At 42.7% G+C, this 12,261-nt stretch overlaps 1 pseudogene across 1 annotated transcript in view; it reads left to right on the top strand.

Moving 5' to 3' along the window:
- Window positions 1-4,446: 4,446 nt before the first annotated feature.
- LOC309552565 (cryptochrome-1-like) overlaps window positions 4,447-12,261 on the top strand; it is a 65,960-nt pseudogene continuing 58,145 nt past the window's right edge. The window contains exon 1 of the transcript in view: window positions 4,447-4,860. The product of the transcript in view is annotated as a cryptochrome-1-like (transcript). The remainder of the gene's footprint in view (window positions 4,861-12,261) is intronic.

Raw genomic sequence — 12,261 nt, 5'->3', positions numbered from 1 at the left:
CTGCATTAATGGGCACAGGTGAGGCAGCATTGATGGGCACTGATCAGGCTGCACTGATGGGCAAAGATGAGGCTGCTTTGATGGGCACAGGTGAGGCTGCATTGATAGGCATTGATGGGCACTGATCAGGATGCATTGATGGGCAATAATCAGGCTGTATTGATGGGAACAGGTGAGGTTGCATTGATGGGCACAGGCGAGGTTGCATTCCTGAGCACTGGTGAGGGGAGCATTAATGGGCACTGATGAGGCTGCATTGATGAGCACAGGTGAGGATGCATTGAATGACACTGGTGAGGCTGCATTGAAGGGCACTGGTGAGGCTACATTCATGGGCACTGATCAGGCTGCACTAGTGAGGCTGCACTGATGGGCTCTGGTGAGGTTTCACTGATGGGCACTGATGAGGCAGCACTGATAAGTTCACTGATGATGCTGCACTGATGGGCACAGTTAGGCTGCACTGATGGGCACTGATATAGTTGTTATTAATATTAACATTCATGCAAAAACATTTAACAGTGTAATTTTATGAGATCATTTATGAGGGCCTGTTTATGGGCAGAATTAGGGGCAGGGCAGGGTAGGAGTTGGGTGGAGCAACTGGTGGTGAGTAACCATTAAGGCCTGGCTAGTAGCTCAGGACTTGAAATTTTGAGCCCTCAGGCGCATGCGTGGAGGACTCCAAGATGGCCACTTAGACTTGGAGCTCCGCACTGCTCCGGTCATCTGATCCTCGCCACAGCCTTCAGAACACTTGTTCCTGTCTTTCTCCACCAGCAATCGACCTGGGAACACCCAGGGAATAATCTGATGTCCGGAGGCTCTGCTAGGAGGAACCTATCCAGTTAGCTAGACCACATCCCGTGGCAGGCCTTGTCCATCCAAGATGGTGTCAGCTATCACACCAGGCACAGACTGTGATACAGAGGAATCAAAAGCTGACCAAGACACCTTGAGCCATGCAATACCTCCTGTAGTACATGTCACAGTGAGTAATCAGCCCCATGCTGCTCCTTCCCCAGCATCTACTGAATCACTGATTTGGAGGACATGTGAAGATCTTATCCTAACACCCATGAGTGACTTCCTGGCCACCCCAGATGCATGTGAGAAGGGGGCTCACAATTCCCATATCATTCTTACTCATTTCCCTTCCACGATAGCGGCTTTTCCCACAATGTTGTACAGGGGTCTGGCCCAAACAGCTGCACAGATCACCTCCTCCATCCATGCTGAACTGCAGCATTTGGGATCACGGATGGAAGTCATGGAAAAGAAGGCTGATCAATCGGTAGCCAGAATTACCCAAAACACTTTCAGAATAAAGGATTTCCAGGATCAGTTGGAAACTGCATTGTCCAAAATAGATGACCTTGAAAACCATTCAAGACGATACATCTTTAGAGTCATAGGACTCCCTAAATCAGGGAAAGAAGTTAACCATGCAATTCGTTCCTTTATCATGGACTTAATCTCAGATATCCCAGAACATCATTTGGAATTGGACAGAGTGCACAGAGCCTTGCAATTAATGCGATCTGATAGTCTACCGAAAGACATTATAGTTAAACACCACTTTTACTCTGTCAAGAAAGAGGTGATGAAATTGTCCAGGAATTCAGATGGGCTCACTATTCAGGGACATTGGGTCCAGGTCTTTCCGGACCTCTCCCCCTTTAACATACAAAGACGTTGCGCTGTGAAACCCCTCCTTTAAGTTCTGGCTCAAAAGAACATAACATTCAGATGGTCCTTTCCATTTCACCTAAACTTCTTGTTTTAGAGCAAGGCCCACAGCTTCTCATCATTTTCTGAATGTGAACGCCTGCTCCTATACCTGGGGCTGATTATCCAAGAGATCCCTCCTCCTTCCACAGCTAGATGACCCTCATCTGCCAAAAGGCCTTCTCCTCCTAGTCCACTTAATCCGGTTTGCCAGAAACAAGAACCAAAGAGGTCAAGGGACCCTCAACCTCCCTGAGGAAGTAATTTGGATTAAGGACAACTGGATCCTGGTTTGCACTTTCTGGAACTGATCTTTCAGACGGCTTTCCTCTCCCCACAATTCGTGAGTTGGGAAGAGGGGTCTAGAATTTCTATTCCCCAATGTTTGACAAGTATATAAAAAAATGGGAGAGGTTCATGGTGTAGTATGAAGTAAAATTAAATTTAATAAAAATATACAATAAAATATTCAGTAACACTGATACAAAAACAGTGTATATAGGATATAAAATGTTTATAAAATCAACATACAGATTTATATATGCCTGTTTGAGATGATAACTGCAAAGCTCCTGAGGACGTGTTGGACGTGAAACGGACGTAGAGCTTGTTATCTCAAACACCTAAAGTCCCAGCCATCACTTTTCATTTTAGTGGTGGCTTTATATGTGAGTTCTTTTTTACCGTTGTTTGATTTTAAATCCTATATACATGGTTTTTGTATCAGTGTTACTGAATATTTTATAGTATATTTTTATTAAATTTAATTTTACTTCATACTACACTATGAGCCTCTCCCATTTTTTTTATATAATTTAACCCTTCCATGACGTGCTGAGTCAATCTACACATTGGAGGTTTTCTATGAGGCTGGAAGTTGCTGACTACATTGATGTCCCAAAAGATCTGGAGACTGGTCGCATAACACTCGCTTGCTGTCCTATAATAAAAGTGAGTGTTAAAATACTCACTAGATGGTATTATGTCCCCATCAGATTAGCCAAGATCTACCCAGATGCTTCTCCCCTGTGCTTCAGAGGATGTAATCTAGTTGGCTCCATGTTTGACACATGGTGGTCTTGCCCCCGTATTAGAGGCTATTGGAACAAATATCTCCACCTAATATGGAAAGTTACTGGGGTTGTTGTTCCTCAGGATCCCACTATAGCCCTCTTGAACCACAGGGTAGATGAAACCCCTAAACATACTCAGACCTTGATCTTCTTTATGTTTTTGAGAGCTATAATTACGATTACGATAGCCGGAGCTTGGAAGAAGCCCTCAGTCTCAATATCAGCAACAAAGCAGAAAGTCTCCTGGATCATGTCCCAGGAACAACTTGTTGCTAAACTTGAGGATAGAGTGTGAAGGTTTTAAGCAGTCTGGGAACCTTTGGCACATTATGTTTGAATACCCCTGTACCCGGGCATGGCATTCTCCCAAAAAGACCCTCTGGCAGACCTACTTCCCCTCCCCTTGCTCTTTGACTTTTCTTTCTCTTGCCACTTGGCTTCTCCCCCCTTTCATCTCTCTCTTCACTCTTCATCTATTCTTTTACCTCCAATTGTGAAATTGTGAAATCCTTTTTCTGCTACCATAAGGAGTGCTCAGAAGGCTGAACACTTGTTTCGGAAGGGAAGGGTACATTATTTTTTCCCTTTCATTTTCTTATATTCAATAGCAAAACACACTTTTAGACACAAGAGTGGTTCTTTGAATTCTCTTCTCCCTCTCTGTACGATACAGGTGGCCCTGGCTTTAACATTGGCTAGACTGGTGACTCTAGACGAGAATTAGAGGGGGGGGGGGGTTTTCAGGGGATCCAGACAACCTTGATGGGGTCTCCATGTCCACAGTTTGATACCATGGGGGTGGCGTGCGTGACTCCCACCGGGTTGGAGGAGCCCCCAGCGGATGTTCCCTTCCCCCAGCCCAGAATCTCATGGGCCTTCTACGATAAGAGGCTTAGAGAGTGTAAGAAGCTTTTGCTACTTGTTGTGGTTATATGTTTAGTTTGAATTATACTCTCTCTGTGTCCATATAATTACACAAACCACTCTAAAAGGTTTTGATTATTTTGTATTGTACTTGTTAATTTACACCTTTGAGCCTTGCAGGCTAATTTATTATCTGTATGTCCTTTTTATTATGATATTCAAAAAAACATATTGAAAATAAATATTGAGCCCTGACTCAGAGCACTCAGCAGCGCCCTGGTAGTTCATTGAGAACCACCAGCCAACAGCTGCAAAGGCTGAAGGTATTTTTAGCGCATTTACAGAACATGAATAAATGGCACCGCTGTGTGGGCACATTCTTTTCACAGGGTGTCTTTTCACCTGCTGTCACAGGGAGAGGGGCATGGTTCAGCGAGCTGCTGCAGGATCAGGAACATGTTACATGTTCCACCCGTTCATATCATTTAACAATGAAATCTGCATCACATCAAACTGTGCTTGATGAGAATGTGAGGCCATCTGTTAGAAAGTTGAAGTTAAACTGAACTAAAAATGGGGGCGTGGCTTGCATGGCATGTGAGCGGATGCATCTCACCAGACACCTGCTGTTATCCTTAGATGATCCTTCCCTCCACCACCGACTGGCTTCACATCCCCCCAGCCTGCAGCCCAGCATATCAGGACTCTTGCACCAGTGTCTCCTGTAAGCTAGCTGCACATATGATGACCCACAAGGGTCTGAGAAGATGCCGCAGCCTCGATGGCTTCAGAAATCCAAGATGTCGCCCAGCAGCAGCAACAGCCGCCCCATGGAGGGGACAAGCTCAAGAGCGGTAAGAGTAATACTCCTAAACCCTGCAAACAATTGGGGAAGGAGCAGGATATGATTTATTATGCACAGAGACTGTCAGCTGTGGCCAGGCAGTCTGCTGTGGAGAATGCTGTGTCTCCCTCTGCCCAGGACATGGTGTATACTGATGGCGCTGAAACACTTCAGGCAGATGACATATCAGGAGGTCGGCAGGGCATGGCTGGTAATCCTGATGATGGGGGCAATGATGAATCCTTCCAACTCACCCTAGGGGATATCCTGCAGGCTGTGCAGAAATGCAAAGAAACATTTTGGAGGACTGCAGGAGGAGGTGTCACTTCTCGGCTAAGATTGTGCAAAAAGGTAAATCAGCGCAATTAAATATAAAGTAGTATAGTGTTAAGACCCAATAATTTGGGACACGAAGAAAATACAGCAGCTATATAGAACCTCCTTCACTAACGGGAGAAATGAACTATAGACAAATATGTATACAGCGCTATATAAAATCAAATAAAGTGACAATGTGCATCATAATAAATCAATAAACTCGCTTACAGTGCAATATATATTCCTCTTAGGTGCAATATATAATGTCCATAAAGTGCATTCAAAGTAAAGTGCATAAGAGTCCACTAAAATATAAATATAACCGTGGTTTAAAATTCAATAAAGTGCTTGATAGATGTTTCCATATAAAAGTGCAAGTGACACCACCACCGTTTAGCCACCAGATGGCCTCTCACCTTACTGAAGCATTAAACCAGCATTGAATCTTCAATAAAAAATGCCACTTCCTGGATCGATCTCTCACCATCCCATGGACATGATATGTGAATAAAGATAATGAGGCATCTAAGTGTACACTGCTATTATCCTTTAATTGATTCACATTCAAAGTAGAATTGCACTCACCTGAATTGGCACAATGGGCTTGTGCGGACCGTACACGCCAAAAACAATAGCTGTCGGGAGCCGTGCTGGTGGGTCGCCGCTCGTCCGTCCAGGTGTCCGTCTCCTATACGCATGGCATCTTATGCTTTTGCATCACGACTTCCTCAGTAGGGGGTTTCTTGCCTTGATGGGTGATTTGCGGTTGCCTATTTTCCCTCCTTTTGGACACCTACCTTTCCAGTTGTTTTTACTTGGAGGGCCATTTCCTTAGCCCTAAAAATGTGAGTGAGACCTACAAAAAGGCTTTCTGGAACATAATGTTAATGAGGGGTGCTTGCCTCTCTGCCCTTGCTTTTTGTTGCATGCTTCGATTCGTCCTGTTGACGAAGTAAACTCTGATGACCCCTGTTGGGTCAGTCCATTTCAATGCTACGCATGTTTATGTGACTTCCGGAGTTGGATACGGAGTTATACCAACGCCCCTGAGCTCGCTATGTTGCTGTTTTCTATTTCCCTGTGACCGGTGGCTAGTACCATTTTTACCTTACTTATGTCCTTCCAGATCTCCAGAGTTGATGACATACTTTCAGGCTGCAGCCTAGGAATTTTCTTATTACCATGAATTCTACTCCATTTTATGGCCTGACTTGCACTGGTACAATTGGATGTACCCAGACATTCCTCTAGTGTCATGAAACATCCAAGGTGTTCACGACCCACTAAAGAGGACCATTATCTCTATTATAAAGCGATTCCAGCCTGCGATTGTTTTCGTGAAACTCACATTATTTTGGAATCAGTGTCATGCCTTAGCTACTCATGGTTACTGGGAAGCTAACACTCCACACATACAAATTTTTCCTGCTGATTCTCTGGCCTAATGGGGGCAGAAATACAGCTTTGGGTAAAATAATCTCAGAGATGGGTTGTATTGACCATGGTGATTTAAATATCCTCTGGACAATCAGTTTTCCTGTTTCTCCAAATCACAGGGCTCCCTATCTAGAATTGACCTCTGCTTGGGTAATACTTCTAGCATACCCTTGGTGTCAGGCTTTGAATATTCACCCCGGGAAAGGTCTGATCCCACCCCTTTGGTGGTTTGGCTCCAAGCTCAGCAGCCCACCTCACTTCCTAGAGCCCCATGGAAATTAAATGCCTTTTGGTTACAGTTATTCCCCTCTCATGAGCGTACAGATGCCCAGATACAAAACATCTTCATCACACACCTAGGAATTTGGGAGGAAATAATATGCTGGGAGGCATTCAAGGCACATTTAAGGGGAATCTCTATAGCTGAAATCATCGCTATTAAAAAATCATCATCTAATTTGTGCTACTGGTTGAAAGCTAGGTGCGACAGTTGGAACTACAATATATTTCTACCTTGATTTCTATTCACTTGACTCCGCAAGGGAGGCGTGGATATTGGCCCATTAAAACAGTCAAGTCGGGAGCCAAAATAGTGAAGGAGAGAACCCATTCAGCATCTGTGGGGATTGCTTGAGGCTTTTCTTTGACCAAGCTTAGCAGGTTACACATCTTAAGGTGAGATACCCACCCAGAGGGGGAGCACAAATGTGGAGGTGACACATCCCCTTATGCCACACAAATCCACAGCCTTTAACTTATGAAGGCTATTCCTCAATATACAGACGCCAGTGGATAATATGGGCCAACCTTCGCTACTGTCCCTGGACGCCAATGAAGCGTTCGATAGCATAGAATGTCAATATCTGTGGGCAGTGTTAACCAAATTTGGTTTAGGCAAAAGAGTCATTAAATGGATTCAACTCCTATACCAAGCCCTAAGGCTGCTATCAAGTGGACTGATAGGGTTTCACTTGCCTTCATGTTGGGATGTGGGACTAGACAGGGGTGCCCCCTCTCCCCGTCATTATTTGCAGTTGCCATTGAGCCGCTGGCTTCCCTGATCAATGCCAATTCTTCAATTATAGGATTTACATATGGGGAATTACATGAAAAACGTATGCTGTATGCAGATGACATGTTGATATTCTTAGGAGACACTAACACTTCCCTAAAAGCTGTCATGGAAAAGATTTTGCAGTTTGGTCACTTCTCCAGTCTAACTATTAACTGGACGAGCTCAGCTCTATTACCATTGGATGGTGGATCAGGGCAGTCAGTTGCATTGACCTGTCCAATTCCCACCATCACTTCATTTAAATAACTGGAGATTCACATTACTTCTAACATGCTGGATTATTGCCGTCTCAATATACATCCTCTACTGTCAAGGTTTAGCGATAGGGCAAACACCTGGAGTAAGTTGCGTCTGCCGGTAGCGAGCAGGATCTATCTGATAAGATAATCTTGATGCCCCAACTTCTGTATCCCCTGCACAATTCGACAGTGGTAGTCCCTTTAAAAACCTTCAGAATAGTCCACTCTATCTTCAGGTCCCTTCTTTGGAATACCGCCCCCCCCCCCCATATTAGATTGGAACAGCTTCAACATTCCAAAGATGAGGGTGGCTTGGCACTCCCCAATCCCTGGCTATAGTAAATTGCAGCCCGGAGCACACAGTGGGATGGGTTTGCATACCATCAACAATATTCCATATGTGTATGTTTCCCTCCAGACGATTGTTTTCCTTGTTCTTTGCATTTTTGTGCACAATATCCTGACCAAGGTCTATGAAAATTTTTTCGCTTTAAAAATGCTCATATCTAGGGCATCTTTATTACATGAACCTTTCTAAACATCATATCGTGCCGTAAATGGCATAATATAAATAAATATATTGTATGAGATGAGTAGGCAAAAAATATGTAAAAATGACATGCTTGTATGCCTATAATCGCTGTCTGTGATTAATAGGCTTATTGTACGGACAATGTTGGTCCATATATTCATGGGAGCTGCTGATGCATTGATCTTCTCTCCTGCATTATATGTGCTGTGTCTCCGCTGTGTATATACTTCACAGGTCCACCGCTATCGGGGAGGGCCCCTCTGGAGGTAATTGGGCGGCGATGACCCACCCCTTTTGAGTTGATGGTGAGTGTCCGACACTTCCGCTTGGCCCCTCCCGTTTCCGGTGAAGATGCGTTCCACTGAACGTCATCTCCGGCAAAGGTCCGCTGACGCACTTCCGGTGTGCCGCGGCCCACGCTTGGCACCTGTGCTGATTAGCGGCCGGTGTGTTGGGACTATATAGGCCACTATACCACCACCGAACGAAACAGGACGGCTGGGATGCGGAGATAGGCAGACAACTACGTGAGTACACTTGTACCTTGAGCTGTGGCCAGGATACACACTATGCTGAAATACCTTTCTAGAGCCCTTCAAAGCACTAAATACATATATGTTATCTCTCTGTCTTAGAGCCAAAGGACTTTCTTGTTACTATATGGGATATGGGAATTTTTCCCTCTCCCCGCTTGGTGGGATGCCAATACCTTTAAATACTGCTACTCTACATCAATTATATCTTGGGTCACAAGCTACCTGTAAGTATTTACTGCCAAACACTGGAGAACAAATAGTTATGGCATTTTTAGTAATTAGAACTTACACCTTCAATTGACTTTTGTTGTAGATTATATGAAGAAAAATACCTTGACATCTATATCTCAGAATACGGATTACTACCCTTCTCTCTCTCTCCCCCTTGTGGTATATGGAACACATAGAATAGTCTAGCTGTGATTCTTCTTTACACAGCTCCTAAGGTAAATACAAGTGTAAAATATCTAAAATCAACATCAGTAGATCAGCAGATCACAGAATAAGATAATATAGATAAATCTTTTACATTCAGGTGTCGAGTGTGCACCTGACAACACTAACACTATCTGCCGCCCAGCCCCTATCCCCCCCCCCCCCGATACCTGCTAATAACTATAGGTAACTATGAAACGATAATAATGTCTCTAGCCAAAATGCTTCGAAAGACTATCATAGTCCCTAATATTATTATTTTGCAACATAGGTGGGTTCAGTTTGCCCCCCATCTAGCCGTAGTTCACTGTGGATGACACAGCATGTTGCACTGGAGGAGGTTGGTCTATGCATTGGCTTATTAGTTCTCATGATCACAATTGTAAAGAGTTTTTTTCTATATAAATGCAATTGTAAATTGTATGGATGGATGACTAATTATTATATATCTTTGCTTACTTTGTTAAGAGATTACCCAACCATCTGGGGTCCTGAAGAAGCGTAATGCGAAACGCGTTGACCTTGCCAGATCAGTACAACATACGTATCTCTTATAAACCAATTGTGTACAATGCTTGTATATTCACTCTGAACCTACATGAAGCCTTTTTCCACAAAGGGCAATATTTTTTATATGCTGTAAATTGTTCTCTCTTTTAATGTATACCTTTAATAAAATGTATAGATTTTAATTAAATCAATTGTGCCTACTCAGTTTGTGCCTCTAAAGTCCGCAACTCCAGACTGGGCAACTCTAGTTGTACCATTCGTTTTTCTCCTCTAAATTGCAGCCCAATTACAGCATCTTACCGGCCAGTTTTTGTTTCACTTGGTAGCTCTACTGATCCACTGTTGTCAGCTACCTGTATTATGTTAAAATGTACTGGAGCTGACTCCATCTCTGGTGGCTTAGAAGCCAGATTGTTTGTTAAATCACATAAAACTTTTCCCACTTACACCCTTTTACACAATTTTTGTGTAAAGCTAAACAGCTACAGGGGGTTGAGGGATTTACAGCCTATAGCCTGATCTGGGGCTAATAAATCTGATAGGGAACTGTACAAACTGCAACAGAGTCTCCAGTGGAAAGCGTATGGAGTGACCCATCTGAAACATATTTTTCACAATTTGAGTCTTCTCCCATTTTCCACTGTCTAGGAGAGATTTAGTCTCCCCTCCTATAAACAATTTTAATACATTCAGTTGAAGAACGCAATTGGAGCTCAAGGTGATGAAATCCTGTTGACCTTATCGCCAACCCCTATCTTTACACAGATTTCTTCAGTAGAACATGCTAAAGGCCTTATCTCTCAGTGCTACAATATGTTGCTGAGTGACTATCTGTATAACTATCCCACCAAAGCTAGAGAGAAGTGGGAGGGCGAATCGATGTGGGCTCAATGTCTGGTGGTCAAAGGGGTGACATGCTGCAGGCGGTGGTAACTAGTTCATTAATCTCGTCACAAAAATTATCCCAGTTATATATAGTTATGAGATCCCATCTCACACCTGTTAAATTGCATAATAAGGGCATACTTGCTGACCATGTGTGTTATAGATGTAAACGGGACAGGGTTGATGTCATCCACCTTTGCTGGAGATGCCCTAAAGTGCATCGTTATTGGACAGTTGTTTTGGGTACCCTTAATAGGGTATTTCGATCTTCTGTCCCATTAGACCCTAAATATTGTCTGTTAGGTATATTAAGTGACCTTATACCGGAGGAGCCCACGAGACCGACGGTTAATCGTGCTCTCTTTCAAGCCCGCAAAATGCATCTGCTACTCTGGAAATCACCTGACCCTCCTTCACATCAAATGTGGGTAACATACATGGGACATACCCTTATTTTTGAAAAGTATGTGTACCAACACAGAGAAAGCTTGGGAAAGTTTGAAAAGTTATGGACACCATGGCTAGACACTTCTGGACTTAGTCCGCGGGAGCTGGTTCAGATGCAGTTGGTGCAATGTCCAGACAAACCAGTCTAGTCTGGGCTTGGTAGAGGGAATAACAGAGTGGAGGCTTGGTGTATTTCACTTGATCCAATGAGATGTATTTTGTGTGTCAACTTCTGAGATGTACTGTATATGTATGTGCTCAAAGTTTATGGTTGTACTAGCGACTCAATGTCTTTGTCAGTTTTATGTAGACTATGGATAACTGTGACAGACATGTACAGTATATCTATCTGTTATTGTTTGTTTTCAATCCAAAAAGGAATTTGTTTAATAAAAAAAAAAACTGAACCAAAAATAAATTTTTATAGATAACGAGAATTTTTATTTCTTAATCTTTTATTAAAAACAAGAAATTTACTAAAGAATGGCTCAAAAAGAAGAATTATTATGGACTGGTTAAGGACTGGCTAGTTAAAGCTTTGATTTCAATCCCATTAACAGTTCATGCAAGGAAACTCACAAAAAATGCAACTGAATGAATTTTGTATGGAGGAGTGTTCAAAAATGATTATTATTATATTAATATTATACAGGATTTATATAGTGCCAACTGTTTACACAGCACTATGTCAATGTCAGGGACTAGTGAACAGTCATGCAAAATGCCTACAAGAATTAATTTCTGCTAAAAGCGGTAACAGCAGCTTCTGAGGCAAAGGGTTCCCACACCTTTTCCACAGTACACCCTTATATCTATTGCTATTTTTTGTTGAATAAATTTAAAAAAAGACACATTTTCCTTTTGTTTTTTTCAAGCTTACCACCCTTATCTGTTGGCATACAGATATGTTTAAATGGAGATCCAATGTTTGCCTGCCCATTTATGTTGAAAAAGACAGCAATAATATTACAGCATAATTATGTCACAAATTACAGATGTAACTGGCCTTTTTTTTTACCTTGTGTACAGGCAGATAGGCAGAACCTCCTCTAACACAGCGTACATTGCCACCAGGCAGAACAAATTGGTAGAGGTCATTCTCATCCTCTACAGCTCCCCTCATATGAAGAGGAATGGTTGACAGTATTTGGACATGTAGTAATCAGTCGAGGGAGATCCAGACACTTACCATCCAAGTAATTAATTATATTGAACACTGTTGTCTGGAAAGTCTGCACTATTTTTTACGCAGGCTGCAAAGTACTATTTTCAATTCTTTTTATTTCTTCTTAGGAGACTGGTAATTCATTAAAGCAGAACTTTGGACAAAAATAAAAA

The sequence above is a fragment of the Pelophylax lessonae genome (genome assembly GCF_965119305.1).
Source record: "Pelophylax lessonae genome assembly, chromosome: 4".
NCBI classification, from domain to species: domain Eukaryota; kingdom Metazoa; phylum Chordata; class Amphibia; order Anura; family Ranidae; genus Pelophylax; species Pelophylax lessonae.
The sequence above is the reverse complement of the archived record's forward strand: the minus strand, read 5'-3'. Positions and strand labels throughout refer to the sequence as shown.